Genomic DNA, 27,407 nt, shown 5'->3' on the forward strand with positions numbered 1-27,407 from the left:
TGTTGTTTTGGCATTTCAAAGGACTCTATTGAATACTGCTGCTAGAAATGCTTCCTTGCCTGACTGACACCGCAAACAAGTGGGATTCTACTTCAGTACCTCACATTTGGGTACTCAAATGGATGGCTATTCTTAATTGCTCCTCCTTTCTTTGACCCTTTGGCATTTCAAGGAGCTCTATGGACAACTACTGCTAGAAATGCTTGCTTGCCTGACTGACACCACAAAGGAGGTGGGATTCTGCCTTATTTCCCAACATTTTTGATTTGTAAATGGTTGGAAGTTCTCAGTAGCTCCTCTCTCAAAACCAACCGCCCAACGTGGGGCTCGAACCCACGACCCTGAGATTAAGAGTCTCATGCTTTACCGACTGAGCTAGCCGGGCTGTTTAGCAAGCATCTTCTGAGATTTTTTGAAGCAATTTAGAATGGGAAAAAAAAACAGATTATGTTTCACTGGTATACATTTTACCCAAAAGCTGCTTTGAAATAGGACTTCAAAGGTCTGACTGCTGTTTGGCAATGCAAAGGACTCTGTTGACGACTGCTGCTAGAAATGCTTCCTTGCCTGACTGACACCGCAAACAAGTGGGATTCTACTTCAGTACCTCACATTTGGGTACTCAAATGGATGGCTATTCTTAATAGCGCCTCCTTTCTTTGACCCGTTGGCATATCAAGGAGCTCTATGGACAACTGCTGCTCAGAATGCTTGCTTGCCTGACTGACTGACACCACAAACAAGGTGGGATGCTGCTTTATTTCCCAGCATTTGTGATTTGTAATGGTTGGATGTTCTCAGTAGCTCCTCTTTCAAAACCAATCGCCCAACGTGAGGCTCAACCCACGACCCTGAGATTAAGAGTCTCATGCTCTACCGACTGAGCTAGCCGGGCTGTTTAGCAGGCATATTCTGAGATTTTTTGAAGCAATTTAGAATGAGAAAAAAAACAGATTATGTTTCACTGGTATACATTTTACCCAAAAGCTGCTTTGAAATAGGACTTCAAAGGTCTGACTGTTGTTCTGGAATTTCAAAGGACTCTATTGAAGACTGCTGCTAGAAATGCTTCCTTGCATGACTGACACCGCAAAGAAGTGGGATTCTACTTCAGTACCTCACATTTGGGTACTCAAATGGATGGCTATTCTTAATTGCTCCTCCTTTCTTTGACCCTTTGGCATTTCAAGGAGCTCTATGGACATCTACTGCTAGAAATGCTTGCTTGCCTGACTGACACCACAAAGGAGGTTGGATTCTGCCTTATTTCTCAACATTTGTGATGTGTAAATGGTTGGATGTTCTCAGTAGCTCCTCTTTCAAAAACAACCCCCCGGGGGGCTCGAACCCACGACCCTGTGATTAAGAGTCTCATGCTCTACCGACTGAGCTAGCCGGGCATGTTAACAAGTCATCTTCTGAGATTTTTTGTAGCAATTTAGAATGAAAAAAAAAACATTATATTTCACTGGTATACATTTTACCCAAAAGCAGCTTTGAAATAGGACTTCAAAGGTCTGACTGTTGTTTAGGCATTTCAAAGGACTCTATTGAATACTGCTGCTAGAAATGCTTCCTTGCCTGACTGCCACCGCAAACAAGTGGGATTCTACTTCAGTACCTCACATTTGGGTACTCAAATGGATGGCTATTCTTAATTGCTCCTCCTTTCTTTGACCCTTTGGCATTTCAAGGAGCTCTATGGACATCTACTGCTAGAAATGCTTGCTTGCCTGACTGACACCACAAAGGAGGTGGGATTCTGCCTTATTTCCCAACATTTTTGATTTGTAATGGTTGGAAGTTCTCAGTAGCTCCTCTCTCAAAACCAACCGCCCAACATGGGGCTCGAACCCACGACCCTGAGATTAAGAGTCTCATGCTCTACCGACTGAGCTAGCCGGGCTGTTTAACAGGCATGTTCTGAGATTTTTTGAAGCAATTTAGAATGGGAAAAAAAACAGATTATGTTTCACTGGTATACATTTTACCCAAAAGCTGCTTTGAAATAGGACTTCAAAGGTCTGACTGTTGTTTTGGCATTTCAAAGGACTCTATTGAATACTGCTGCTAGAAATGCTTCCTTGCCTGACTGACACCGCAAACAAGTGGGATTCTACTTCAGTACCTCACATTTGGATACTCAAATGGATGGCTATTCTTAATAGCGCCTCCTTTCTTTGACCCGTTGGCATATCAAGGAGCTCTATGGACAACTGCTGCTCAGAATGCTTGCTTGCCTGACTGACTGACACCACAAACAAGGTGGGATGCTGCTTTATTTCCCAACATTTGTGATTTGTAATGGTTGGATGTTCTCAGTAGCTCCTCTTTCAAAACCAATCACCCAACGTGGGGCTCGAACCCAGGACCCTGAGATTAAGAGTCTCATGCTCTACCGACTGAGCTAGCCGGGCATGTTAACAAGTCATCTTCTGAGATTTTTTGTAGCAATTTAGAATAGTAAAAAAAACATTATATTTCACTGGTATACATTTTACCCAAAAGCTGCTTTGAAATAGGACTTCAAAGGTCTGACTGTTGTTTTGGCATTTCAAAGGACTCTATTGAATACTGCTGCTAGAAATGCTTCCTTGCCTGACTGACACCGCAAACAAGTGGGATTCTACTTCAGTACCTCATGCTCTACCGACTGAGCTAGCCGGGCATATTTAACTGTTATCTTTTGAGATCTTTCGGAGCAATTTAGAATAGTAAAAAAACTGATTATATTTCACTGGTATACATTTTACCCAAAAGCTGCTTTGAAATAGGACTTCAAAGGTCTGACTGTTGTACTGGAATTTCAAAGGACTCTATTGAAGACTGCTGCTAGAAATGCTTCCTTGCATGATTGACACCGCAAAGAAGTGGGATTCTACTTCAGTACCTCACATTTGGGTACTCAAATGGATGGCTATTCTTAATTGCTCCTCCTTTCTTTGACCCTTTGGCATTTCAAGGAGCTCTATGGACATCTACTGCTAGAAATGCTTGCTTGCCTGACTGACACCACAAAGGAGGTGGGATTCTGCCTTATTTCCCAACATTTTTGATTTGTAAATGGTTGGAAGTTCTCAGTAGCTCCTCTCTCAAAACCAACCGCCCAACGTGGGGCTCGAACCCAGGACCCTGAGAGTAAGAGTCTCATGCTCTACCGACTGAGCTAGCCGGGCTGTTTAGCAAGCATCTTCTGAGATTTTTTTTAAGCAATTTAGAATGGGAAAAAAAAACAGATTATGTTTCACTGGTATACATTTTACCCAAAAGCTGCTTTGAAATAGGACTTCAAAGGTCTGACTGCTGTTTGGCAATGCAAAGGACTCTGTTGACGACTGCTGCTAGAAATGCTTCCTTGCCTGACTGACACCTCAAACAAGTGGGATTCTACTTCAGTACCTCATGCTCCACCGACTGAGCTAGCCGGGCATATTTAACTGTTATCTTTTGAGATCTTTCGGAGCAATTTAGAATAGTAAAAAAACGGATTATATTTCACTGGTATACATTTTACCCAAAAGCTGCTTTGAAATAAGACTTCAAAGGTTTGACTGTTGTACTGGAATTTTAAAGGACTCTATTGAAGACTGCTGCTAGAAATGCTTCCTTGCATGATTGACACCGCAAAGAAGTGGGATTCTACTTCAGTACCTCACATTTGGGTACTCAAATGGATGGCTATTCTTAATTGCTCCTCCTTTCTTTGACCCTTTGGCATTTCAAGGAGCTCTATGGACATCTACTGCTAGAAATGCTTGCTTGCCTGACTGACACCACAAAGGAGGTGGGATTCTGCCTTATTTCCCAACATTTGTGATTTGTAATGGTTGGATGTTCTCAGTAGCTCCTCTTTCAAAACCAATCGCCCAACGTGAGGCTCAACCCACGACCCTGAGATTAAGAGTCTCATGCTCTACCGACTGAGCTAGCCAGGCAGGCATCTTCTGAGATTTTTTGTAGCAATTTAGAATGGAAAAAAAAACTGATTATATTTCACTGGTATACATTTTACCCAAAAGCTGCTTTGAAATAGGACTTCAAAGGTCTGACTGCTGTTTGGCAATGCAAAGGACTCTATTGAATACTGCTGCTAGAAATGCTTCCTTGCCTGACTGACACCGCAAACAAGTGGGATTCTACTTCAGTACCTCACATTTGGGTACTCAAATGGATGGCTATTCTTAATAGCGCCTCCTTTCTTTGACCCGTTGGCATATCAAGGAGCTCTATGGACAACTGCTGCTCAGAATGCTTGCTTGCCTGACTGACTGACACCACAAACAAGGTGGGATGCTGCTTTATTTCCCAACATTTGTGATTTGTAATGGTTGGATGTTCTCAGTAGCTCCTCTTTCAAAACCAATAACCCAACGTGGGGCTCGAACCCAGGACCCTGAGATTAAGAGTCTCATGCTCTACCGACTGAGCTAGCCGGGCATGTTAACAAGTCATCTTCTGAGATTTTTTGTAGCAATTTAGAATGGAAAAAAAAACATTATATTTCACTGGTATACATTTTACCCAAAAGCTGCTTTGAAATAGGACTTCAAAGGTCTGACTGTTGTTTTGGCATTTCAAAGGACTCTATTGAATACTGCTGCTAGAAATGCTTCCTTGCCTGACTGACACCGCAAACAAGTGGGATTCTACTTCAGTACCTCATGCTCTACCGACTGAGCTAGCCAAGCATATTTAACTGTTATCTTTTGAGATCTTTCGGAGCAATTTAGAATAGTAAAAAAACTGATTATATTTCACTGGTATACATTTTACCCAAAAGCTGCTTTGAAATAGGACTTCAAAGGTCTGACTGTTGTACTGGAATTTCAAAGGACTCTATTGAAGACTGCTGCTAGAAATGCTTCCTTGCATGATTGACACCGCAAAGAAGTGGGATTCTACTTCAGTACCTCACATTTGGGTACTCAAATGGATGGCTATTCTTAATTGCTCCTCCTTTCTTTGACCCTTTGGCATTTCAAGGAGCTCTATGGACATCTACTGCTAGAAATGCTTGCTTGCCTGACTGACACCACAAAGGAGGTGGGATTCTGCCTTATTTCCCAACATTTTTGATTTGTAAATGGTTGGAAGTTCTCAGTAGCTCCTCTCTCAAAACCAACCGCCCAACGTGGGGCTCGAACCCAGGACCCTGAGAGTAAGAGTCTCATGCTCTACTGACTGAGCTAGCCGGGGTGTTTAGCAAGCATCTTCTGAGATTTTTTTGAAGCAATTTAGAATGGGAAAAAAAAACAGATTATGTTTCACTGGTATACATTTTACCCAAAAGCTGCTTTGAAATAGGACTTCAAAGGTCTGACTGCTGTTTGGCAATGCAAAGGACTCTGTTGACGACTGCTGCTAAAAATGCTTCCTTGCCTGACTGACACCGCAAACAAGTGGGATTCTACTTCAGTACCTCATGCTCCACCGACTGAGCTAGCCGGGCATATTTAACTGTTATCTTTTGAGATCTTTCGGAGCAATTTAGAATAGTAAAAAAACGGATTATATTTCACTGGTATACATTTTACCCAAAAGCTGCTTTGAAATAAGACTTCAAAGGTTTGACTGTTGTACTGGAATTTCAAAGGACTCTATTGAAGACTGCTGCTAGAAATGCTTCCTTGCATGATTGACACCGCAAAGAAGTGGGATTCTACTTCAGTACCTCACATTTGGGTACTCAAATGGATGGCTATTCTTAATTGCTCCTCCTTTCTTTGACCCTTTGGCATTTCAAGGAGCTCTATGGACATCTACTGCTAGAAATGCTTGCTTGCCTGACTGACACCACAAAGGAGGTGGGATTCTGCCTTATTTCCCAACATTTGTGATTTGTAATGGTTGGATGTTCTCAGTAGCTCCTCTTTCAAAACCAATCGCCCAACGTGAGGCTCAACCCACGACCCTGAGATTAAGAGTCTCATGCTCTACCGACTGAGCTAGCCAGGCAGGCATCTTCTGAGATTTTTTGTAGCAATTTAGAATGGAAAAAAAAACTGATTATATTTCACTGGTATACATTTTACCCAAAAGCTGCTTTGAAATAGGACTTCAAAGGTCTGACTGCTGTTTGGCAATGCAAAGGACTCTATTGAATACTGCTGCTAGAAATGCTTCCTTGCCTGACTGACACCGCAAACAAGTGGGATTCTACTTCAGTACCTCACATTTGGGTACTCAAATGGATGGCTATTCTTAATAGCGCCTCCTTTCTTTGACCCGTTGGCATATCAAGGAGCTCTATGGACAACTGCTGCTCAGAATGCTTGCTTGCCTGACTGACTGACACCACAAACAAGGTGGGATGCTGCTTTATTTCCCAACATTTGTGATTTGTAATGGTTGGATGTTCTCAGTAGCTCCTCTTTCAAAACCAATCGCCCAACTTGGGGCTCAAACCCACGACCCTGAGATTAAGAGTCTCATGCTCTGCCGACTGAGCTAAAAGGGCTGTTTAGCAAGCATCTTCTGAGATTTTTTTGAAGCAATTTAGAATGGGAAAAAAAAACAGATTATGTTTCACTGGTATACATTTTACCCAAAAGCTGCTTTGAAATAGGACTTCAAAGGTCTGACTGCTGTTTGGCAATGCAAAGGACTCTGTTGACGACTGCTGCTAGAAATGCTTCCTTGCCTGACTGACACCGCAAACAAGTGGGATTCTACTTCAGTACCTCATGCTCCACCGACTGAGCTAGCCGGGCATATTTAACTGTTATCTTTTGAGATCTTTCGGAGCAATTTAGAATAGTAAAAAAACGGATTATATTTCACTGGTATACATTTTACCCAAAAGCTGCTTTGAAATAGGACTTCAAAGGTCTGACTGCTGTTTGGCAATGCAAAGGACTCTGTTGACGACTGCTGCTAGAAATGCTTCCTTGCCTGACTGACACCGCAAACAAGTGGGATTCTACTTCAGTACCTCATGCTCCACCGACTGAGCTAGCCGGGCATATTTAACTGTTATCTTTTGAGATCTTTCGGAGCAATTTAGAATAGTAAAAAAACGGATTATATTTCACTGGTATACATTTTACCCAAAAGCTGCTTTGAAATAAGACTTCAAAGGTTTGACTGTTGTACTGGAATTTCAAAGGACTCTATTGAATACTGCTGCTAGAAATGCTTCCTTGCATGATTGACACCGCAAAGAAGTGGGATTCTACTTCAGTACCTCACATTTGGGTACTCAAATGGATGGCTATTCTTAATTGCTCCTCCTTTCTTTGACCTGTTGGCATATCAAGGAGCTCTATGGACAACTGCTGCTCAGAATGCTTGCTTGCCTGACTGACTGACACCACAAACAAGGTGGGATGCTGCTTTATTTCCCAACATTTGTGATTTGTAATGGTTGGATGTTCTCAGTAGCTCCTCTTTCAAAACCAATCGCCCAACGTGGGGCTCGAACCCACGACCCTGAGATTAAGAGTCTCATGCTCTACCGACTGAGCTAGCCAGGCAGGCATCTTCTGAGATTTTTTGTAGCAATTTAGAATGGAAAAAAAAACTGATTATATTTCACTGGTATACATTTTACCGAAAGGTGATTTGAAATAGGACTTCAAAGGTCTGACTGTTGTTTTGGCATTTCAAAGGACTCTATTGAATACTGCTGCTAGAAATGCTTCCTTGCCTGACTGACACCGCAAACAAGTGGGATTCTACTTCAGTACCTCACATTTGGGTACTCAAATGGATGGCTATTCTTAATAGCGCCTCCTTTCTTTGACCCGTTGGCATATCAAGGAGCTCTATGGACAACTGCTGCTCAGAATGCTTGCTTGCCTGACTGACTGACACCACAAACAAGGTGGGATGCTGCTTTATTTCCCAACATTTGTGATTTGTAATGGTTGGATGTTCTCAGTAGCTCCTCTTTCAAAACCAATCGCCCAACGTGGGGCTCGAACCCACGACCCTGAGATTAAGAGTCTCATGCTCTACCGACTGAGCTAGCCAGGCAGGCATCTTCTGAGATTTTTTGTAGGAGTTAAGAATGGAAAAAAAAACAGATCATATTTCACTGGTATACATTTTACCCAAAAGCTGCTTTGAAATAGGACTTCAAAGGTCTGACTGTTGTACTGGAATTTCAAAGGACTCTATTGAAGACTGCTGCTAGAAATGCTTCCTTGCATGATTGACACCGCAAAGAAGTGGGATTCTACTTCAGTACCTCACATTTGGGTACTCAAATGGATGGCTATTCTTAATTGCTCCTCCTTTCTTTGACCCTTTGGCATTTCAAGGAGCTCTATGGACATCTACTGCTAGAAATGCTTGCTTGCCTGACTGACACCACAAAGGAGGTGGGATTCTGCCTTATTTCCCAACATTTTTGATTTGTAAATGGTTGGAAGTTCTCAGTAGCTCCTCTCTCAAAACCAACCGCCCAACGTGGGGCTCGAACCCACGACCCTGAGATTAAGAGTCTCATGCTCTACCGACTGAGCTAGCCGGGCTGTTTGGCAATTTCTGAGATTTTTTGAAGCAATTTAGAATGGGAAAAAAAACAGATTATGTTTCACTGGTATACATTTTACCCAAAAGCTGCTTTGAAATAGGACTTCAAAGGTCTGACTGCTGTTGGGCAATGCAAAGGACTCTGTTGACGACTGCTGCTAGAAATGCTTCCTTGCCTGACTGACACCGCAAACAAGTGGGATTCTACTTCAGTACCTCACATTTGGGTACTCAAATGGATGGCTATTCTTAATAGCGCCTCCTTTCTTTGACCCGTTGGCATATCAAGGAGCTCTATGGACAACTGCTGCTCAGAATGCTTGCTTGCCTGACTGACTGACACCACAAACAAGGTGGGATGCTGCTTTATTTCCCAACATTTGTGATTTGTAATGGTTGGATGTTCTCAGTAGCTCCTCTCTCAAAACCAATCGCCCAACGTGAGGCTCAACCCACGACCCTGAGATTAAGAGTCTCATGCTCTACCGACTGAGCTAGCCAGGCAGGCATCTTCTGAGATTTTTTGTAGCAATTTAGAATGGAAAAAAAAACAGATTATATTTCACTGGTATACATTTTACCCAAAAGCTGCTTTGAAATAGGACTTCAAAGGTCTGACTGTTGTTTTGGCATTTCAAAGGACTCTATTGAATACTGCTGCTAGAAATGCTTCCTTGCCTGACTGACACCGCAAACAAGTGGGATTCTACTTCAGTACCTCACATTTGGGTACTCAAATGGATGGCTATTCTTAATAGCGCCTCCTTTCTTTGACCCGTTGGCATATCAAGGAGCTCTATGGACAACTGCTGCTCAGAATGCTTGCTTGCCTGACTGACTGACACCACAAACAAGGTGGGATGCTGCTTTATTTCCCAACATTTGTGATTTGTAATGGTTGGATGTTCTCAGTAGCTCCTCTTTCAAAACCAATCGCCCAACGTGGGGCTCAAACCCACGACCCTGAGATTAAGAGTCTCATGCTCTACCGACTGAGCTAGCCAGGCAGGCATTTCCGAGATTTTTTGAAGCAATTTAGAATGGGAAAAAAAACAGATCATATTTCACTGGTATACATTTTACCCAAAAGCTGCTTTGAAATAGGACTTCAAAGGTCTGACTGTTGTACTGGAATTTCAAAGGACTCTATTGAAGACTGCTGCTAGAAATGCTTCCTTGCATGATTGACACCGCAAAGAAGTGGGATTCTACTTCAGTACCTCACATGTGGGTACTCAAATGGATGGCTATTCTTAATTGCTCCTCCTTTCTTTGACCCTTTGGCATTTCAAGGAGCTCTATGGACATCTACTGCTAGAAATGCTTGCTTGCCTGACTGACACCACAAAGGAGGTGGGATTCTGCCTTATTTCCCAACATTTTTGATTTGTAAATGGTTGGAAGTTCTCAGTAGCTCCTCTCTCAAAACTTACCGCCCAACGTGGGGCTCGAACCCACGACCCTGAGATTAAGAGTCTCATGCTCTACCGACTGAGCTAGCCGGGCTGTTTAGCAAGCATTTTTGAGATTTTTTGAAGCAATTTAGAATGGGAAAAAAAACAGATTATATTTCACTGGTATACATTTTACCCAAAAGCTGCTTTGAAATAGGACTTCAAAGGTCTGACTGCTGTTTGGCATTTCAAAGGACTCTATTGACGACTGCTGCTAGAAATGCTTCCTTGCCTGACTGACACCGCAAACAAGTGGGATTCTACTTCAGTACCTCACATTTGGGTACTCAAATGGATGGCTATTCTTAATAGCGCCTCCTTTCTTTGACCCGTTGGCATATCAAGGAGCTCTACGGACAACTGCTGCTCAGAATGCTTGCTTGCCTATCTGACTGACACCACAAACAAGGTGGGATGCTGCTTTATTTCCCAACATTTGTGATTTGATATGGTTGGATGTTCTCAGTAGCTCCTCTTTCAAAACCAATAGCCCAACGTGGGGCCTGAACCAAAGACCCTGAGAAAAAGAATCTCATGCTTTACCGACTGAGCTAGCCGGGCATGTTAACAAGGCATCTTCTGAGATTTTTTGTAGCAATTTAGAATGGAAAAAAAACCAGATTATATTTCACTGGTATACATTTTACCCAAAAGCTGCTTTGAAATAGGACTTCAAAGGTCTGACTGTTGTTTTGGCATTTCAAAGGACTCTATTGAATACTGCTGCTAGAAATGCTTCCTTGCCTGACTGACACCGCAAACAAGTGGGATTCTACTTCAGTACCTCATGCTCTACCGACTGAGCTAGCCGGGCATATTTAACTGTTATCTTTTGAGATCTTTCGGAGCTATTTAGAATAGTAAAAAAACTGATTATATTTCACTGGTATACATTTTACCCAAAAGCTGCTTTGAAATAGGACTTCAAAGGTCTGACTGTTGTTTGGCATTTCAAAGGACTCTATTGAATACTGCTGCTAGAAATGCTTCCTTGCCTGACTGACACCGCAAACAAGTGGGATTCTACTTCAGTACCTCACATTTGGGTACTCAAATGGATGGCTATTCTTAATAGCTCCTCCTTTCTTTGACCTGTTGGCATATCAAGGAGCTCTATGGACAACTGCTGCTCAGAATGCTTGCTTGCCTGACACCACAAACAAGGTGGGATGCTGCTTTATTTCCCAACATTTGTGATTTGTAATGGTTGGATGTTCTCAGTAGCTCCTCTTTCAAAACCAATCGCCCAACGTGGGGCTCAAACCCACGACCCTGAGATTAAGAGTCTCATGCTCTACCGACTGAGCTAGCCAGGCAGGCATCTTCTGAGATTTTTTGTAGCAATTTAGAATGGGAAAAAAAACAGATCATATTTCACTGGTATACATTTTACCCAAAAGCTGCTTTGAAATAGGACTTCAAAGGTCTGACTGTTGTACTGGAATTTCAAAGGACTCTATTGAAGACTGCTGCTAGAAATGCTTCCTTGCATGATTGACAACGCAAAGAAGTGGGATTCTACTTCAGTACCTCACATTTGGGTACTCAAATGGATGGCTATTCTTAATAGCGCCTCCTTTCTTTGACCCGTTGGCATATCAAGGAGCTCTACGGACAACTGCTGCTCAGAATGCTTGCTTGCCTATCTGACTGACACCACAAACAAGGTGGGATGCTGCTTTATTTCCCAACATTTGTGATTTGATATGGTTGGATGTTCTCAGTAGCTCCTCTTTCAAAACCAATAGCCCAACGTGGGGCCTGAACCAAAGACCCTGAGAAAAAGAATCTCATGCTCTACCGACTGAGCTAGCCGGGCATGTTAACAAGGCATCTTCTGAGATTTTTTGTAGCAATTTAGAATGGAAAAAAAACCAGATTATATTTCACTGGTATACATTTTACCCAAAAGCTGCTTTGAAATAGGACTTCAAAGGTCTGACTGTTGTTTTGGCATTTCAAAGGACTCTATTGAATACTGCTGCTAGAAATGCTTCCTTGCCTGACTGACACCGCAAACAAGTGGGATTCTACTTCAGTACCTCATGCTCTACCGACTGAGCTAGCCGGGCATATTTAACTGTTATCTTTTGAGATCTTTCGGAGCTATTTAGAATAGTAAAAAAACTGATTATATTTCACTGGTATACATTTTACCCAAAAGCTGCTTTGAAATAGGACTTCAAAGGTCTGACTGTTGTTTGGCATTTCAAAGGACTCTATTGAATACTGCTGCTAGAAATGCTTCCTTGCCTGACTGACACCGCAAACAAGTGGGATTCTACTTCAGTACCTCACATTTGGGTACTCAAATGGATGGCTATTCTTAATAGCTCCTCCTTTCTTTGACCTGTTGGCATATCAAGGAGCTCTATGGACAACTGCTGCTCAGAATGCTTGCTTGCCTGACACCACAAACAAGGTGGGATGCTGCTTTATTTCCCAACATTTGTGATTTGTAATGGTTGGATGTTCTCAGTAGCTCCTCTTTCAAAACCAATCGCCCAACGTGGGGCTCAAACCCACGACCCTGAGATTAAGAGTCTCATGCTCTACCGACTGAGCTAGCCAGGCAGGCATCTTCTGAGATTTTTTGTAGCAATTTAGAATGGGAAAAAAAACAGATCATATTTCACTGGTATACATTTTACCCAAAAGCTGCTTTGAAATAGGACTTCAAAGGTCTGACTGTTGTACTGGAATTTCAAAGGACTCTATTGAAGACTGCTGCTAGAAATGCTTCCTTGCATGATTGACACCGCAAAGAAGTGGGATTCTACTTCAGTACCTCACATTTGGGTACTCAAATGGATGGCTATTCTTAATTTTTCCTCCTTTCTTTGACCCTTTGGCATTTCAAGGAGCTCTATGGACATCTACTGCTAGAAATGCTTGCTTGCCTGACTGACACCACAAAGGAGGTGGGATTCTGCCTTATTTCCCAACATTTTTGATTTGTAAATGGTTGGAAGTTCTCAGTAGCTCCTCTCTCAAAACTTTCCGCCCAACGTGGGGCTCGAACCAACGACCCTGAGATTAAGAGTCTCATGCTCTACCGACTGAGCTAGCCGGGCTGTTTAGCAAGCATTTTTGAGATTTTTTGAAGCAATTTAGAATGGGAAAAAAAACAGATTATATTTCACTGGTATACATTTTACCCAAAAGCTGCTTTGAAATAGGACTTCAAAGGTCTGACTGCTGTTTGGCATTTCAAAGGACTCTGTTGACGACTGCTGCTAGAAATGCTTCCTTGCCTGACTGACACCGCAAACAAGTGGGATTCTACTTCAGTACCTCACATTTGGGTACTCAAATGGATGGCTATTCTTAATAGCGCCTCCTTTCTTTGACCCGTTGGCATATCAAGGAGCTCTATGGACAACTGCTGCTAAGAATGCTTGCTTGCCTATCTGACTGACACCACAAACAAGGTGGGATGCTGCTTTATTTCCCAACATTTGTGATTTGATATGGTTGGATGTTCTCAGTAGCTCCTCTTTCAAAACCAATAGCCCAACGTGGGGCCTGAACCAAAGACCCTGACAAAAAGAATCTCATGCTTTACCGACTGAGCTAGCCGGGCATGTTAACAAGGCATCTTCTGAGATTTTTTGTAGCAATTTAGAATGGAAAAAAAAACAGATTATATTTCACTGGTATACATTTTACCCAAAAGCTGCTTTGAAATAGGACTTCAAAGGTCTGACTGTTGTTTGGCATTTCAAAGGACTCTATTGAATACTGCTGCTAGAAATGCTTCCTTGCCTGACTGACACCGCAAACAAGTGGGATTCTACTTCAGTACCTCACATTTGGGTACTCAAATGGATGGCTATTCTTAATAGCTCCTCCTTTCTTTGACCTGTTGGCATATCAAGGAGCTCCATGGACAACTGCTGCTCAGAATGCTTGCTTGCCTGACTGACTGACACCACAAAGGAGGTGGGATGCTGATTTATTTCCCAACATTTGTGATTTGTAATGGTTGGATGTTCTCAGTAGCTCCTCTTTCAAAACCAATCACCCAACGTGGGGCTCGAACCCACGACCCTGAGATTAAGAGTCTCATGCTCTACCGACTGAGCTAGCCAGGCAGGCATCTTCTGAGATTTTTTGTAGCAATTTCGAATGGAAAAAAAAACAGATTATATTTCACTGGTATACATTTTACCCAAAAGCTGCTTTGAAATAGGACTTCAAAGGTCTGACTGTTGTTTTGGCATTTCAAAGGACTCTATTGAATACTGCTGCTAGAAATGCTTCCTTGCCTGACTGACACCGCAAACAAGTGGGATTCTACTTCAGTACCTCACATTTGGGTACTCAAATGGATGGCTATTCTTAATTGCTCCTCCTTTCTTTGACCCTTTGGCATTTCAAGGAGCTCTATGGACATATACTGCTAGAATTGCTTGATTGCCTGACTGACACCACAAAGGAGGTGGGATTCTGCCTTATTTCCCAACATTTGTGATTTGTAATGGTTGAATGTTCTCAGTAGCTCCTCTTTCAAAACCAACCGCCCAACGTTGGGCTCGAACCCACTACCCTGAAATTAAGAGTCTCATGCTCTACCGACTGAGCTAGCCGGGCTGTTTAGCAGGCATCTTCTGAGATTTTTTGTAGCAATTTAGAATGGAAAAAAAAACAGATTATATTTCACTGGTATACATTTTACCCAAAAGCTGCTTTGAAATAGGACTTCAAAGGTCTGACTGTTGTTTGGCAATGCAAAGGACTCTGTTGACGACTGCTGCTAAAAATGCTTCCTTGCCTGACTGACACCGCAAACAAGTGGGATTCTACTTCAGTACCTCATGCTCCACCGACTGAGCTAGCCGGGCATATTTAACTGTTATCTTTTGAGATCTTTCGGAGCAATTTAGAATAGTAAAAAAACGGATTATATTTCACTGGTATACATTTTACCCAAAAGCTGCTTTGAAATAAGACTTCAAAGGTTTGACTGTTGTACTGGAATTTCAAAGGACTCTATTGAAGACTGCTGCTAGAAATGCTTCCTTGCATGATTGACACCGCAAAGAAGTGGGATTCTACTTCAGTACCTCACATTTGGGTACTCAAATGGATGGCTATTCTTAATTGCTCCTCCTTTCTTTGACCCTTTGGCATTTCAAGGAGCTCTATGGACATCTACTGCTAGAAATGCTTGCTTGCCTGACTGACACCACAAAGGAGGTGGGATTCTGCCTTATTTCCCAACATTTGTGATTTGTAATGGTTGGATGTTCTCAGTAGCTCCTCTTTCAAAACCAATCGCCCAACGTGAGGCTCAACCCACGACCCTGAGATTAAGAGTCTCATGCTCTACCGACTGAGCTAGCCAGGCAGGCATCTTCTGAGATTTATTGTAGCAATTTAGAATGGAAAAAAAAACTGATTATATTTCACTGGTATACATTTTACCCAAAAGCTGCTTTGAAATAGGACTTCAAAGGTCTGACTGCTGTTTGGCAATGCAAAGGACTCTATTGAATACTGCTGCTAGAAATGCTTCCTTGCCTGACTGACACCGCAAACAAGTGGGATTCTACTTCAGTACCTCACATTTGGGTACTCAAATGGATGGCTATTCTTAATAGCGCCTCCTTTCTTTGACCCGTTGGCATATCAAGGAGCTCTATGGACAACTGCTGCTCAGAATGCTTGCTTGCCTGACTGACTGACACCACAAACAAGGTGGGATGCTGCTTTATTTCCCAACATTTGTGATTTGTAATGGTTGGATGTTCTCAGTAGCTCCTCTTTCAAAACCAATCGCCCAACTTGGGGCTCAAACCCACGACCCTGAGATTAAGAGTCTCATGCTCTGCCGACTGAGCTAAAAGGGCTGTTTAGCAAGCATCTTCTGAGATTTTTTTGAAGCAATTTAGAATGGGAAAAAAAAACAGATTATGTTTCACTGGTATACATTTTACCCAAAAGCTGCTTTGAAATAGGACTTCAAAGGTCTGACTGCTGTTTGGCAATGCAAAGGACTCTGTTGACGACTGCTGCTAGAAATGCTTCCTTGCCTGACTGACACCGCAAACAAGTGGGATTCTACTTCAGTACCTCATGCTCCACCGACTGAGCTAGCCGGGCATATTTAACTGTTATCTTTTGAGATCTTTCGGAGCAATTTAGAATAGTAAAAAAACGGATTATATTTCACTGGTATACATTTTACCCAAAAGCTGCTTTGAAATAGGACTTCAAAGGTCTGACTGCTGTTTGGCAATGCAAAGGACTCTGTTGACGACTGCTGCTAGAAATGTTTCCTTGCCTGACTGACACCGCAAACAAGTGGGATTCTACTTCAGTACCTCATGCTCCACCGACTGAGCTAGCCGGGCATATTTAACTGTTATCTTTTGAGATCTTTCGGAGCAATTTAGAATAGTAAAAAAACGGATTATATTTCACTGGTATACATTTTACCCAAAAGCTGCTTTGAAATAAGACTTCAAAGGTTTGACTGTTGTACTGGAATTTCAAAGGACTCTATTGAAGACTGCTGCTAGAAATGCTTCCTTGCATGATTGACACCGCAAAGAAGTGGGATTCTACTTCAGTACCTCACATTTGGGTACTCAAATGGATGGCTATTCTTAATTGCTCCTCCTTTCTTTGACCCGTTGGCATATCAAGGAGCTCTATGGGACAACTGCTGCTCAGAATGCTTGCTTGCCTGACTGACTGACACCACAAACAAGGTGGGATGCTGCTTTATTTCCCAACATTTGTGATTTGTAATGGTTGGATGTTCTCAGTAGCTCCTCTTTCAAAACCAATCGCCCAACGTGGGGCTCGAACCCACGACCCTGAGATTAAGAGTCTCATGCTCTACCGACTGAGCTAGCCAGGCAGGCATCTTCTGAGATTTTTTGTAGCAATTTAGAATGGAAAAAAAAACTGATTATATTTCACTGGTATACATTTTACCGAAAGGTGATTTGAAATAGGACTTCAAAGGTCTGACTGTTGTTTTGGCATTTCAAAGGACTCTATTGAATACTGCTGCTAGAAATGCTTCCTTGCCTGACTGACACCGCAAACAAGTGGGATTCTTCTTCAGTACCTCACATTTGGGTACTCAAATGGATGGCTATTCTTAATAGCGCCTCCTTTCTTTGACCCGTTGGCATATCAAGGAGCTCTATGGACAACTGCTGCTCAGAATGCTTGCTTGCCTGACTGACTGACACCACAAACAAGGTGGGATGCTGCTTTATTTCCCAACATTTGTGATTTGTAATGGTTGGATGTTCTCAGTAGCTCCTCTTTCAAAACCAATCGCCCAACGTGGGGCTCGAACCCACGACCCTGAGATTAAGAGTCTCATGCTCTACCGACTGAGCTAGCCAGGCAGGCATCTTCTGAGAATTTTTGTAGGAGTTAAGAATGGAAAAAAAAACAGATCATATTTCACTGGTATACATTTTACCCAAAAGCTGCTTTGAAATAGGACTTCAAAGGTCTGACTGTTGTACTGGAATTTCAAAGGACTCTATTGAAGACTGCTGCTAGAAATGCTTCCTTGCATGATTGACACCGCAAAGAAGTGGGATTCTACTTCAGTACCTCACATTTGGGTACTCAAATGGATGGCTATTCTTAATTGCTCCTCCTTTCTTTGACCCTTTGGCATTTCAAGGAGCTCTATGGACATCTACTGCTAGAAATGCTTGCTTGCCTGACTGACACCACAAAGGAGGTGGGATTCTGCCTTATTTCCCAACATTTTTGATTTGTAAATGGTTGGAAGTTCTCAGTAGCTCCTCTCTCAAAACTTTCCGCTCAACGTGGGGCTCGAACCCACGACTCTGAGATTAAGAGTCTCATGCTCTACCGACTGAGCTAGCCGGGCTGTTTGGCAATTTCTGAGATTTTTTGAAGCAATTTAGAATGGGAAAAAAAACAGATTATGTTTCACTGGTATACATTTTACCCAAAAGCTGCTTTGAAATAGGACTTCAAAGGTCTGACTGCTGTTGGGCAATGCAAAGGACTCTGTTGACGACTGCTGCTAGAAATGCTTCCTTGCCTGACTGACACCGCAAACAAGTGGGATTCTACTTCAGTACCTCACATTTGGGCACTCAAATGGATGGCTATTCTTAATTGCTCCTCCTTTCTTTGACCCTTTGGCATTTCAAGGAGCTCTATGGACATCTACTGCTAGAAATGCTTGCTTGCCTGACTGACACCACAAAGGAGGTGGGATTCTGCCTTATTTCCCAACATTTTTGATTTGTAAATGGTTGGAAGTTCTCAGTAGCTCCTCTCTCAAAACCAACCGCCCAACGTGGGGCTCGAACCCACGACCCTGAGATTAAGAGTCTCATGCTCTACCGACTGAGCTAGCCGGGCTGTTTAGTAAGCATCTTCTGAGATTTTTTGAAGCAATTTAGAATGGGAAAAAAAACAGATTATGTTTCACTGGTATACATTTTACCCAAAAGCTGCTTTGAAATAGGACTTCAAAGGTCTGACTGTTGTTTGGCAATGCAAAGGACTCTGTTGACAACTGCTGCTAGAAATGCTTCCTTGCCTGACTGACACCGCAAACAAGTGGGATTCTACTTCAGTACCTCACATTTGGGTACTCAAATGGATGGCTATTCTTAATAGCGCCTCCTTTCTTTGACCCGTTGGCATATCAAGGAGCTCTATGGACAACTGCTGCTCAGAATGCTTGCTTGCCTGACTGACTGACACCACAAACAAGGTGGGATGCTGCTTTATTTCCCAACATTTGTGATTTGTAATGGTTGGATGTTCTCAGTAGCTCCTCTTTCAAAACCAATCGCCCAACGTGAGGCTCAACCCACGACCCTGAGATTAAGAGTCTCATGCTCTACCGACTGAGCTAGCCAGGCAGGCATCTTCTGAGATTTTTTGTAGCAATTTAGAATGGAAAAAAAAACAGATTATATTTCACTGGTATACATTTTACCCAAAAGCTGCTTTGAAATAGGACTTCAAAGGTCTGACTGTTGTTTTGGCATTTCAAAGGACTCTATTGAATACTGCTGCTAGAAATGCTTCCTTGCCTGACTGACACCGCAAACAAGTGGGATTCTACTTCAGTACCTCACATTTGGGTACTCAAATGGATGGCTATTCTTAATAGCGCCTCCTTTCTTTGACCCGTTGGCATATCAAGGAGCTCTATGGACAACTGCTGCTCAGAATGCTTGCTTGCCTGACTGACTGACACCACAAACAAGGTGGGATGCTGCTTTATTTCCCAACATTTGTGATTTGTAATGGTTGGATGTTCTCAGTAGCTCCTCTTTCAAAACCAATCGCCCAACGTGGGGCTCAAACCCACGACCCTGAGATTAAGAGTCTCATGCTCTACCGACTGAGCTAGCCAGGCAGGCATTTCCGAGATTTTTTGAAGCAATTTAGAATGGGAAAAAAAACAGATCATATTTCACTGGTATACATTTTACCCAAAAGCTGCTTTGAAATAGGACTTCAAAGGTCTGACTGTTGTACTGGAATTTCAAAGGACTCTATTGAAGACTGCTGCTAGAAATGCTTCCTTGCATGATTGACACCGCAAAGAAGTGGGATTCTACTTCAGTACCTCACATGTGGGTACTCAAATGGATGGCTATTCTTAATTGCTCCTCCTTTCTTTGACCCTTTGGCATTTCAAGGAGCTCTATGGACATCTACTGCTAGAAATGCTTGCTTGCCTGACTGACACCACAAAGGAGGTGGGATTCTGCCTTATTTCCCAACATTTTTGATTTGTAAATGGTTGGAAGTTCTCAGTAGCTCCTCTCTCAAATCTTACCGCCCAACGTGGGGCTCGAACCCACGACCCTGAGATTAAGAGTCTCATGCTCTACCGACTGAGCTAGCCGGGCTGTTTAGCAAGCATTTTTGAGATTTTTTGAAGCAATTTAGAATGGGAAAAAAAACAGATTATATTTCACTGGTATACATTTTACCCAAAAGCTGCTTTGAAATAGGACTTCAAAGGTCTGACTGCTGTTTGGCATTTCAAAGGACTCTGTTGACGACTGCTGCTAGAAATGCTTCCTTGCCTGACTGACACCGCAAACAAGTGGGATTCTACTTCAGTACCTCACATTTGGGTACTCAAATGGATGGCTATTCTTAATAGCGCCTCCTTTCTTTGACCCGTTGGCATATCAAGGAGCTCTACGGACAACTGCTGCTCAGAATGCTTGCTTGCCTATCTGACTGACACCACAAACAAGGTGGGATGCTGCTTTATTTCCCAACATTTGTGATTTGATATGGTTGGATGTTCTCAGTAGCTCCTCTTTCAAAACCAATAGCCCAACGTGGCGCCTGAACCAAAGACCCTGAGAAAAAGAATCTCATGCTTTACCGACTGAGCTAGCCGGGCATGTTAACAAGGCATCTTCTGAGATTTTTTGTAGCAATTTAGAATGGAAAAAAAACCAGATTATATTTCACTGGTATACATTTTACCCAAAAGCTGCTTTGAAATAGGACTTCAAAGGTCTGACTGTTGTTTTGGCATTTCAAAGGACTCTATTGAATACTGCTGCTAGAAATGCTTCCTTGCCTGACTGACACCGCAAACAAGTGGGATTCTACTTCAGTACCTCATGCTCTACCGACTGAGCTAGCCGGGCATATTTAACTGTTATCTTTTGAGATCTTTCGGAGCTATTTAGAATAGTAAAAAAACTGATTATATTTCACTGGTATACATTTTACCCAAAAGCTGCTTTGAAATAGGACTTCAAAGGTCTGACTGTTGTTTGGCATTTCAAAGGACTCTATTGAATACTGCTGCTAGAAATGCTTCCTTGCCTGACTGACACCGCAAACAAGTGGGATTCTACTTCAGTACCTCACATTTGGGTACTCAAATGGATGGCTATTCTTAATAGCTCCTCCTTTCTTTGACCTGTTGGCATATCAAGGAGCTCTATGGACAACTGCTGCTCAGAATGCTTGCTTGCCTGACACCACAAACAAGGTGGGATGCTGCTTTATTTCCCAACATTTGTGATTTGTAATGGTTGGATGTTCTCAGTAGCTCCTCTTTCAAAACCAATCGCCCAACGTGGGGCTCAAACCCACGACCCTGAGATTAAGAGTCTCATGCTCTACCGACTGAGCTAGCCAGGCAGGCATCTTCTGAGATTTTTTGTAGCAATTTAGAATGGGAAAAAAAACAGATCATATTTCACTGGTATACATTTTACCCAAAAGCTGCTTTGAAATAGGACTTCAAAGGTCTGACTGTTGTACTGGAATTTCAAAGGACTCTATTGAAGACTGCTGCTAGAAATGCTTCCTTGCATGATTGACACCGCAAAGAAGTGGGATTCTACTTCAGTACCTCACATTTGGGTACTCAAATGGATGGCTATTCTTAATTTTTCCTCCTTTCTTTGACCCTTTGGCATTTCAAGGAGCTCTATGGACATCTACTGCTAGAAATGCTTGCTTGCCTGACTGACACCACAAAGGAGGTGGGATTCTGCCTTATTTCCCAACATTTTTGATTTGTAAATGGTTGGAAGTTCTCAGTAGCTCCTCTCTCAAAACTTTCCGCCCAACGTGGGGCTCGAACCCACGACCCTGAGATTAAGAGTCTCATGCTCTACCGACTGAGCTAGCCGGGCTGTTTAGCAAGCATTTTTGAGATTTTTTGAAGCAATTTAGAATGGGAAAAAAAACAGATTATATTTCACTGGTATACATTTTACCCAAAAGCTGCTTTGAAATAGGACTTCAAAGGTCTGACTGCTGTTTGGCATTTCAAAGGACTCTGTTGACGACTGCTGCTAGAAATGCTTCCTTGCCTGACTGACACCGCAAACAAGTGGGATTCTACTTCAGTACCTCACATTTGGGTACTCAAATGGATGGCTATTCTTAATAGCGCCTCCTTTCTTTGACCCGTTGGCATATCAAGGAGCTCTATGGACAACTGCTGCTAAGAATGCTTGCTTGCCTATCTGACTGACACCACAAACAAGGTGGGATGCTGCTTTATTTCCCAACATTTGTGATTTGATATGGTTGGATGTTCTCAGTAGCTCCTCTTTCAAAACCAATAGCCCAACGTGGGGCCTGAACCAAAGACCCTGACAAAAAGAATCTCATGCTTTACCGACTGAGCTAGCCGGGCATGTTAACAAGGCATCTTCTGAGATTTTTTGTAGCAATTTAGAATGGAAAAAAAAACAGATTATATTTCACTGGTATACATTTTACCCAAAAGCTGCTTTGAAATAGGACTTCAAAGGTCTGACTGTTGTTTTGGCATTTCAAAGGACTCTATTGAATACTGCTGCTAGAAATGCTTCCTTGCCTGACTGACACCGCAAACAAGTGGGATTCTACTTCAGTACCTCATGCTCTACCGACTGAGCTAGCCGGGCATATTTAACTGTTATCTTTTGAGATCTTTCGGAGCTAATTAGAATAGTAAAAAAACAGATTATATTTCACTGGTATACATTTTACCCAAAAGCTGCTTTGAAATAGGACTTCAAAGGTCTGACTGTTGTTTGGCATTTCAAAGGACTCTATTGAATACTGCTGCTAGAAATGCTTCCTTGCCTGACTGACACCGCAAACAAGTGGGATTCTACTTCAGTACCTCACATTTGGGTACTCAAATGGATGGCTATTCTTAATAGCTCCTCCTTTCTTTGACCTGTTGGCATATCAAGGAGCTCCATGGACAACTGCTGCTCAGAATGCTTGCTTGCCTGACTGACTGACACCACAAAGGAGGTGGGATGCTGATTTATTTCCCAACATTTGTGATTTGTAATGGTTGGATGTTCTCAGTAGCTCCTCTTTCAAAACCAATCACCCAACGTGGGGCTCGAACCCACGACCCTGAGATTAAGAGTCTCATGCTCTACCGACTGAGCTAGCCAGGCAGGCATCTTCTGAGATTTTTTGTAGCAATTTCGAATGGAAAAAAAAACAGATTATATTTCACTGGTATACATTTTACCCAAAAGCTGCTTTGAAATAGGACTTCAAAGGTCTGACTGTTGTTTTGGCATTTCAAAGGACTCTATTGAATACTGCTGCTAGAAATGCTTCCTTGCCTGACTGACACCGCAAACAAGTGGGATTCTACTTCAGTACCTCACATTTGGGTACTCAAATGGATGGCTATTCTTAATTGCTCCTCCTTTCTTTGACCCTTTGGCATTTCAAGGAGCTCTATGGACATCTACTGCTAGAATTGCTTGATTGCCTGACTGACACCACAAAGGAGCTGGGATTCTGCCTTATTTCCCAACATTTGTGATTTGTAATGGTTGAATGTTCTCAGTAGCTCCTCTTTCAAAACCAACCGCCCAACGATGGGCTCGAACCCACTACCCTGAAATTAAGAGTCTCATGCTCTACCGACTGAGCTAGCCGGGCTGTTTAGCAGGCATCTTCTGAGATTTTTTGTAGCAATTTAGAATGGAAAAAAAAACAGATTATATTTCACTGGTATACATTTTACCCAAAAGCTGCTTTGAAATAGGACTTCAAAGGTCTGACTGTTGTTTTGGCATTTCAAAGGACTCTATTGAATACTGCTGCTAGAAATGCTTCCTTGCCTGACTGACACCGCAAACAAGTGGGATTCTACTTCAGTACCTCACATTTGGGTACTCAAATGGATGGCTTTTCTTAATAGCGCCTCCTTTCTTTGACCCGTTGGCATATCAAGGAGCTCTATGGACAACTGCTGCTCAGAATGCTTGCTTGCCTGACTGACTGACACCACAAACAAGGTGGGATGCTGCTTTATTTCCCAACATTTGTGATTTGTAATGGTTGGATGTTCTCAGTAGCTCCTCTTTCAAAACCAATCGCTCAACGTTGGGCTCGAAATCACGACCCTGAGATTAAGAGTCTCATGCTCTACCGACTGAGCTAGCCGGGCTGTTTAGCAAGCATTTTTGAGATTTTTTGAAGCAATTTAGAATGGGAAAAAAAACAGATTATATTTCACTGGTATACATTTTACCCAAAAGCTGCTTTGAAATAGGACTTCAAAGGTCTGACTGCTGTTTGGCATTTCAAAGGACTCTGTTGACGACTGCTGCTAGAAATGCTTCCTTGCCTGACTGACACCGCAAACAAGTGGGATTCTACTTCAGTACCTCACATTTGGGTACTCAAATGGATGGCTATTCTTAATAGCGCCTCCTTTCTTTGACCCGTTAGCATATCAAGGAGCTCTATGGACAACTGCTGCTAAGAATGCTTGCTTGCCTATCTGACTGACACCACAAACAAGGTGGGATGCTGCTTTATTTCCCAACATTTGTGATTTGATATGGTTGGATGTTCTCAGTAGCTCCTCTTTCAAAACCAATAGCCCAACGTGGGGCCTGAACCAAAGACCCTGAGAAAAAGAATCTCATGCTTTACCGACTGAGCTAGCCGGGCATGTTAACAAGGCATCTTCTGAGATTTTTTGTAGCAATTTAGAATGGAAAAAAAAACAGATTATATTTCACTGGTATACATTTTACCCAAAAGCTGCTTTGAAATAGGACTTCAAAGGTCTGACTGTTGTTTTGGCATTTCAAAGGACTCTATTGAATACTGCTGCTAGAAATGCTTCCTTGCCTGACTGACACCGCAAACAAGTGGGATTCTACTTCAGTACCTCATGCTCTACCGACTGAGCTAGCCGGGCATATTTAACTGTTATCTTTTGAGATCTTTCGGAGCTATTTAGAATAGTAAAAAAACTGATTATATTTCACTGGTATACATTTTACCCAAAAGCTGCTTTGAAATAGGACTTCAAAGGTCTGACTGTTGTTTGGCATTTCAAAGGACTCTATTGAATACTGCTGCTAGAAATGCTTCCTTGCCTGACTGACACCGCAAACAAGTGGGATTCTACTTCAGTACCTCACATTTGGGTACTCAAATGGATGGCTATTCTTAATAGCTCCTCCTTTCTTTGACCTGTTGGCATATCAAGGAGCTCTATGGACAACTGCTGCTCAGAATGCTTGCTTGCCTGACTGACTGACACCACAAACAAGGTGGGATGCTGCTTTATTTCCCAACATTTGTGATTTGTAATGGTTGGATGTTCTCAGCAGCTCCTCTTTCAAAACCAATCACCCAACGTGGGGCTCGAACCCACGACCCTGAGATTAAGAGTCTCATGCTCTACCGACCGAGCTAGCCGGGCATGTTAACAAGGCATCTTCTGAGATTTTTTGAAGCAATTGAGAATGGAGAAAAAAAACAGATTATATTTCACTGGTATACATTTTACCCAAAAGCTGCTTTGAAATAGGACTTCAAAGGTATGACTGTTGTTTTGGCATTTCAAAGGACTCTATTGAATACTGCTGCTAGAAATGCTTCCTTGCCTGACTGACACCGCAAACAAGTGGGATTCTACTTCAGTACCTCACATTTGGGTACTCAAATGGATGGCTATTTTTAATAGCGCCTCTTTTCTTTGACCCTTTGGCATTTCAAGGAGCTCTATGGACATCTACTGCTAGAAATGCTTGCTTGCCTGACTGACACCACGAAGGAGGTGGGATTCTGCCTTATTTCCCAACATTTTTGATTTGTAAATGGTTGGAAGTTCTCAGTAGCTCCTCTCTCAAAACCAACCGCCCAACGTAGGGCTCGAACCCACGACCCTGAGATTAAGAGTCTCATGCTCTACCGACTGAGCTAGCCGGGCTGTTTCGCAGGCATCTTCTGAGATTTTTTGAAGCAATTTAGAATGGGAAAAATAAAAGATTATGTTTCACTGGTATACATTTTTCCCAAAAGCTGCTTTGAAATAGGACTTCAAAGGTCTGACTGCTGTTTGGCATTTCAAAGGACTCTGTTGACGACTGCTGCTAGAAATGCTTCCTTGCCTGACTGACACCGCAAACAAGTGGGATTCTACTTCAGTACCTCACATTTGGGTACTCAAATGGATGGCTATTCTTAATAGCGCCTCCTTTCTTTGACCCGTTGGCATATCAAGGAGCTCTATGGACAACTGCTGCTAAGAATGCTTGCTTGCCTATCTGACTGACACCACAAACAAGGTGGGATGCTGCTTTATTTCCCAACATTTGTGATTTGATATGGTTGGATGTTCTCAGTAGCTCCTCTTTCAAAACCAATAGCCCAACGTGGGGCCTGAACCAAAGACCCTGAGAAAAAGAATCTCGTGCTTTACCGACTGAGCTAGCCGGGCATGTTTACAGGGCATCTTCTAAGATTTTTTGGAGCAATTAAGAATAGAAAAAAAAACAGATTAAATTTCACTGCTATAAATTTTTCCCAAAAGCTGCTTTGAAATAGGACTTCAAAGGTCTGACTGTTGTTTTGGCATTTCAAAGGACTCTATTGAAGACTGCTGCTAGAAATGCTTCCTTGCCTGACTGACACCGCAAACAAGTGGGATTCTACTTCAGTACCTCACATTTGGGTACTCAAATGGATGGCTGTTTTTAATAGTGCCCCCTTTCTTTGACCCGTTGGCATATCAAGGAGCTCTATGGACAACTGCTGCTAAGAATGCTTGCTTGCCTGACTGACTGACACCACAAACAAGGTGGGATGCTGCTTTATTTCCCAACATTTGTGATTTGTAATGGTTGGATGTTCTCAGTAGCTCCTCTTTCAAAACCAATCGCCCAACGTGGGGCTCCAACCCATGACCCTGAGATTAAGAGTCTCATGCTCTACCGACTGAGCTAGCCGGGCATTTTTAACTGTTATCTTTTGAGATTTTTTGTAGCAATTTAGAATAGTAAAAAAACTGATTATATTTCACTGGTATACATTTTACCCAAAAGCTGCTTTGAAATAGGACTTCAAAGGTCTGACTGTTGTTTGGCATTTCAAAGGACTCTATTGAATACTGCTGCTAGAAATGCTTCCTTGCCTGACTGACACCGCAAACAAGTGGGATTCTACTTCAGTACCTCATGCTCTACCGACTGAGCTAGCCGGGCATAATTAACTGTTATCTTTTGAGATCTTTCGGAGCAATTTAGAATAGTAAAAAAACGTATTATATTTCACTGGTATACATTTTACCCAAAAGCTGCTTTGAAATAGAACTTCAAAGGTCTGACTGTTGTTCTGGAATTTCAAAGGACTCTATTGAAGACTGCTGCTAGAAATGCTTCCTTGCATGACTGACACCCCAAAGATGTGGGATTCTACTTCAGTACCTCACATTTGGGTACTCAAATGGATGGCTATCCTTAATTGCTCCTCCTTTCTTTGACCCTTTGGCATTTCAAGGAGCTCTATGGACATCTACTGCTAGAAATGCTTGCTTGCCTGACTGACACCACAAAGGAGGTGGGATTCTGCCTTATTTCCCAACATTTGTGATTTGTAATGGTTGGATGTTCTCAGTAGCTCCTCTTTCAAAAACAACCGCCCAACGTGGGGCTCGAACCCCGGCCTTGAGATTAAGAGTCTCATGCTCTACCGACT

At 42.5% G+C, this 27,407-nt stretch overlaps 21 non-coding genes across 21 annotated transcripts; all 21 read right to left on the minus strand.

The window, feature by feature from the left end:
- Positions 1-312: 312 nt before the first annotated feature.
- On the minus strand, positions 313-385 carry trnak-cuu (transfer RNA lysine (anticodon CUU)). The gene has a single exon. It is a non-coding gene; the product is annotated as a tRNA-Lys (tRNA).
- Positions 386-1,833: 1,448 nt separating this feature from the next.
- trnak-cuu (transfer RNA lysine (anticodon CUU)) lies at positions 1,834-1,906 on the minus strand. The gene has a single exon. It is a non-coding gene; the product is annotated as a tRNA-Lys (tRNA).
- Positions 1,907-3,103: 1,197 nt separating this feature from the next.
- On the minus strand, positions 3,104-3,176 carry trnak-cuu (transfer RNA lysine (anticodon CUU)). Its single transcript has one exon. It is a non-coding gene; the product is annotated as a tRNA-Lys (tRNA).
- Positions 3,177-7,399: 4,223 nt separating this feature from the next.
- Positions 7,400-7,472, minus strand: trnak-cuu (transfer RNA lysine (anticodon CUU)). Its single transcript has one exon. It is a non-coding gene; the product is annotated as a tRNA-Lys (tRNA).
- A 429-nt stretch (positions 7,473-7,901) lies between these two features.
- Positions 7,902-7,974, minus strand: trnak-cuu (transfer RNA lysine (anticodon CUU)). The gene has a single exon. It is a non-coding gene; the product is annotated as a tRNA-Lys (tRNA).
- A 427-nt stretch (positions 7,975-8,401) lies between these two features.
- On the minus strand, positions 8,402-8,474 carry trnak-cuu (transfer RNA lysine (anticodon CUU)). The gene has a single exon. It is a non-coding gene; the product is annotated as a tRNA-Lys (tRNA).
- Positions 8,475-9,409: 935 nt separating this feature from the next.
- Positions 9,410-9,482, minus strand: trnak-cuu (transfer RNA lysine (anticodon CUU)). Its single transcript has one exon. It is a non-coding gene; the product is annotated as a tRNA-Lys (tRNA).
- A 426-nt stretch (positions 9,483-9,908) lies between these two features.
- trnak-cuu (transfer RNA lysine (anticodon CUU)) lies at positions 9,909-9,981 on the minus strand. Its single transcript has one exon. It is a non-coding gene; the product is annotated as a tRNA-Lys (tRNA).
- A 1,191-nt stretch (positions 9,982-11,172) lies between these two features.
- Positions 11,173-11,245, minus strand: trnak-cuu (transfer RNA lysine (anticodon CUU)). Its single transcript has one exon. It is a non-coding gene; the product is annotated as a tRNA-Lys (tRNA).
- A 1,185-nt stretch (positions 11,246-12,430) lies between these two features.
- On the minus strand, positions 12,431-12,503 carry trnak-cuu (transfer RNA lysine (anticodon CUU)). The gene has a single exon. It is a non-coding gene; the product is annotated as a tRNA-Lys (tRNA).
- A 427-nt stretch (positions 12,504-12,930) lies between these two features.
- trnak-cuu (transfer RNA lysine (anticodon CUU)) lies at positions 12,931-13,003 on the minus strand. The gene has a single exon. It is a non-coding gene; the product is annotated as a tRNA-Lys (tRNA).
- A 947-nt stretch (positions 13,004-13,950) lies between these two features.
- Positions 13,951-14,023, minus strand: trnak-cuu (transfer RNA lysine (anticodon CUU)). The gene has a single exon. It is a non-coding gene; the product is annotated as a tRNA-Lys (tRNA).
- Positions 14,024-16,724: 2,701 nt separating this feature from the next.
- On the minus strand, positions 16,725-16,797 carry trnak-cuu (transfer RNA lysine (anticodon CUU)). The gene has a single exon. It is a non-coding gene; the product is annotated as a tRNA-Lys (tRNA).
- Positions 16,798-17,226: 429 nt separating this feature from the next.
- On the minus strand, positions 17,227-17,299 carry trnak-cuu (transfer RNA lysine (anticodon CUU)). Its single transcript has one exon. It is a non-coding gene; the product is annotated as a tRNA-Lys (tRNA).
- Positions 17,300-18,229: 930 nt separating this feature from the next.
- Positions 18,230-18,302, minus strand: trnak-cuu (transfer RNA lysine (anticodon CUU)). Its single transcript has one exon. It is a non-coding gene; the product is annotated as a tRNA-Lys (tRNA).
- Positions 18,303-19,241: 939 nt separating this feature from the next.
- Positions 19,242-19,314, minus strand: trnak-cuu (transfer RNA lysine (anticodon CUU)). The gene has a single exon. It is a non-coding gene; the product is annotated as a tRNA-Lys (tRNA).
- A 426-nt stretch (positions 19,315-19,740) lies between these two features.
- trnak-cuu (transfer RNA lysine (anticodon CUU)) lies at positions 19,741-19,813 on the minus strand. The gene has a single exon. It is a non-coding gene; the product is annotated as a tRNA-Lys (tRNA).
- Positions 19,814-21,004: 1,191 nt separating this feature from the next.
- On the minus strand, positions 21,005-21,077 carry trnak-cuu (transfer RNA lysine (anticodon CUU)). The gene has a single exon. It is a non-coding gene; the product is annotated as a tRNA-Lys (tRNA).
- A 427-nt stretch (positions 21,078-21,504) lies between these two features.
- Positions 21,505-21,577, minus strand: trnak-cuu (transfer RNA lysine (anticodon CUU)). The gene has a single exon. It is a non-coding gene; the product is annotated as a tRNA-Lys (tRNA).
- A 1,199-nt stretch (positions 21,578-22,776) lies between these two features.
- trnak-cuu (transfer RNA lysine (anticodon CUU)) lies at positions 22,777-22,849 on the minus strand. Its single transcript has one exon. It is a non-coding gene; the product is annotated as a tRNA-Lys (tRNA).
- Positions 22,850-25,568: 2,719 nt separating this feature from the next.
- Positions 25,569-25,641, minus strand: trnak-cuu (transfer RNA lysine (anticodon CUU)). The gene has a single exon. It is a non-coding gene; the product is annotated as a tRNA-Lys (tRNA).
- Between the last annotated feature and the right edge of the window lie 1,766 nt (positions 25,642-27,407).

Source organism: Genypterus blacodes, unplaced genomic scaffold, assembly GCF_046128005.1.
Source record: "Genypterus blacodes isolate CSIRO-AG114 ecotype Tasmania unplaced genomic scaffold, CSIRO-AGI_Gbla_v1 ptg000039l_1, whole genome shotgun sequence".
In the NCBI taxonomy this organism is placed as follows: Eukaryota; Metazoa; Chordata; class Actinopteri; order Ophidiiformes; family Ophidiidae; genus Genypterus; species Genypterus blacodes.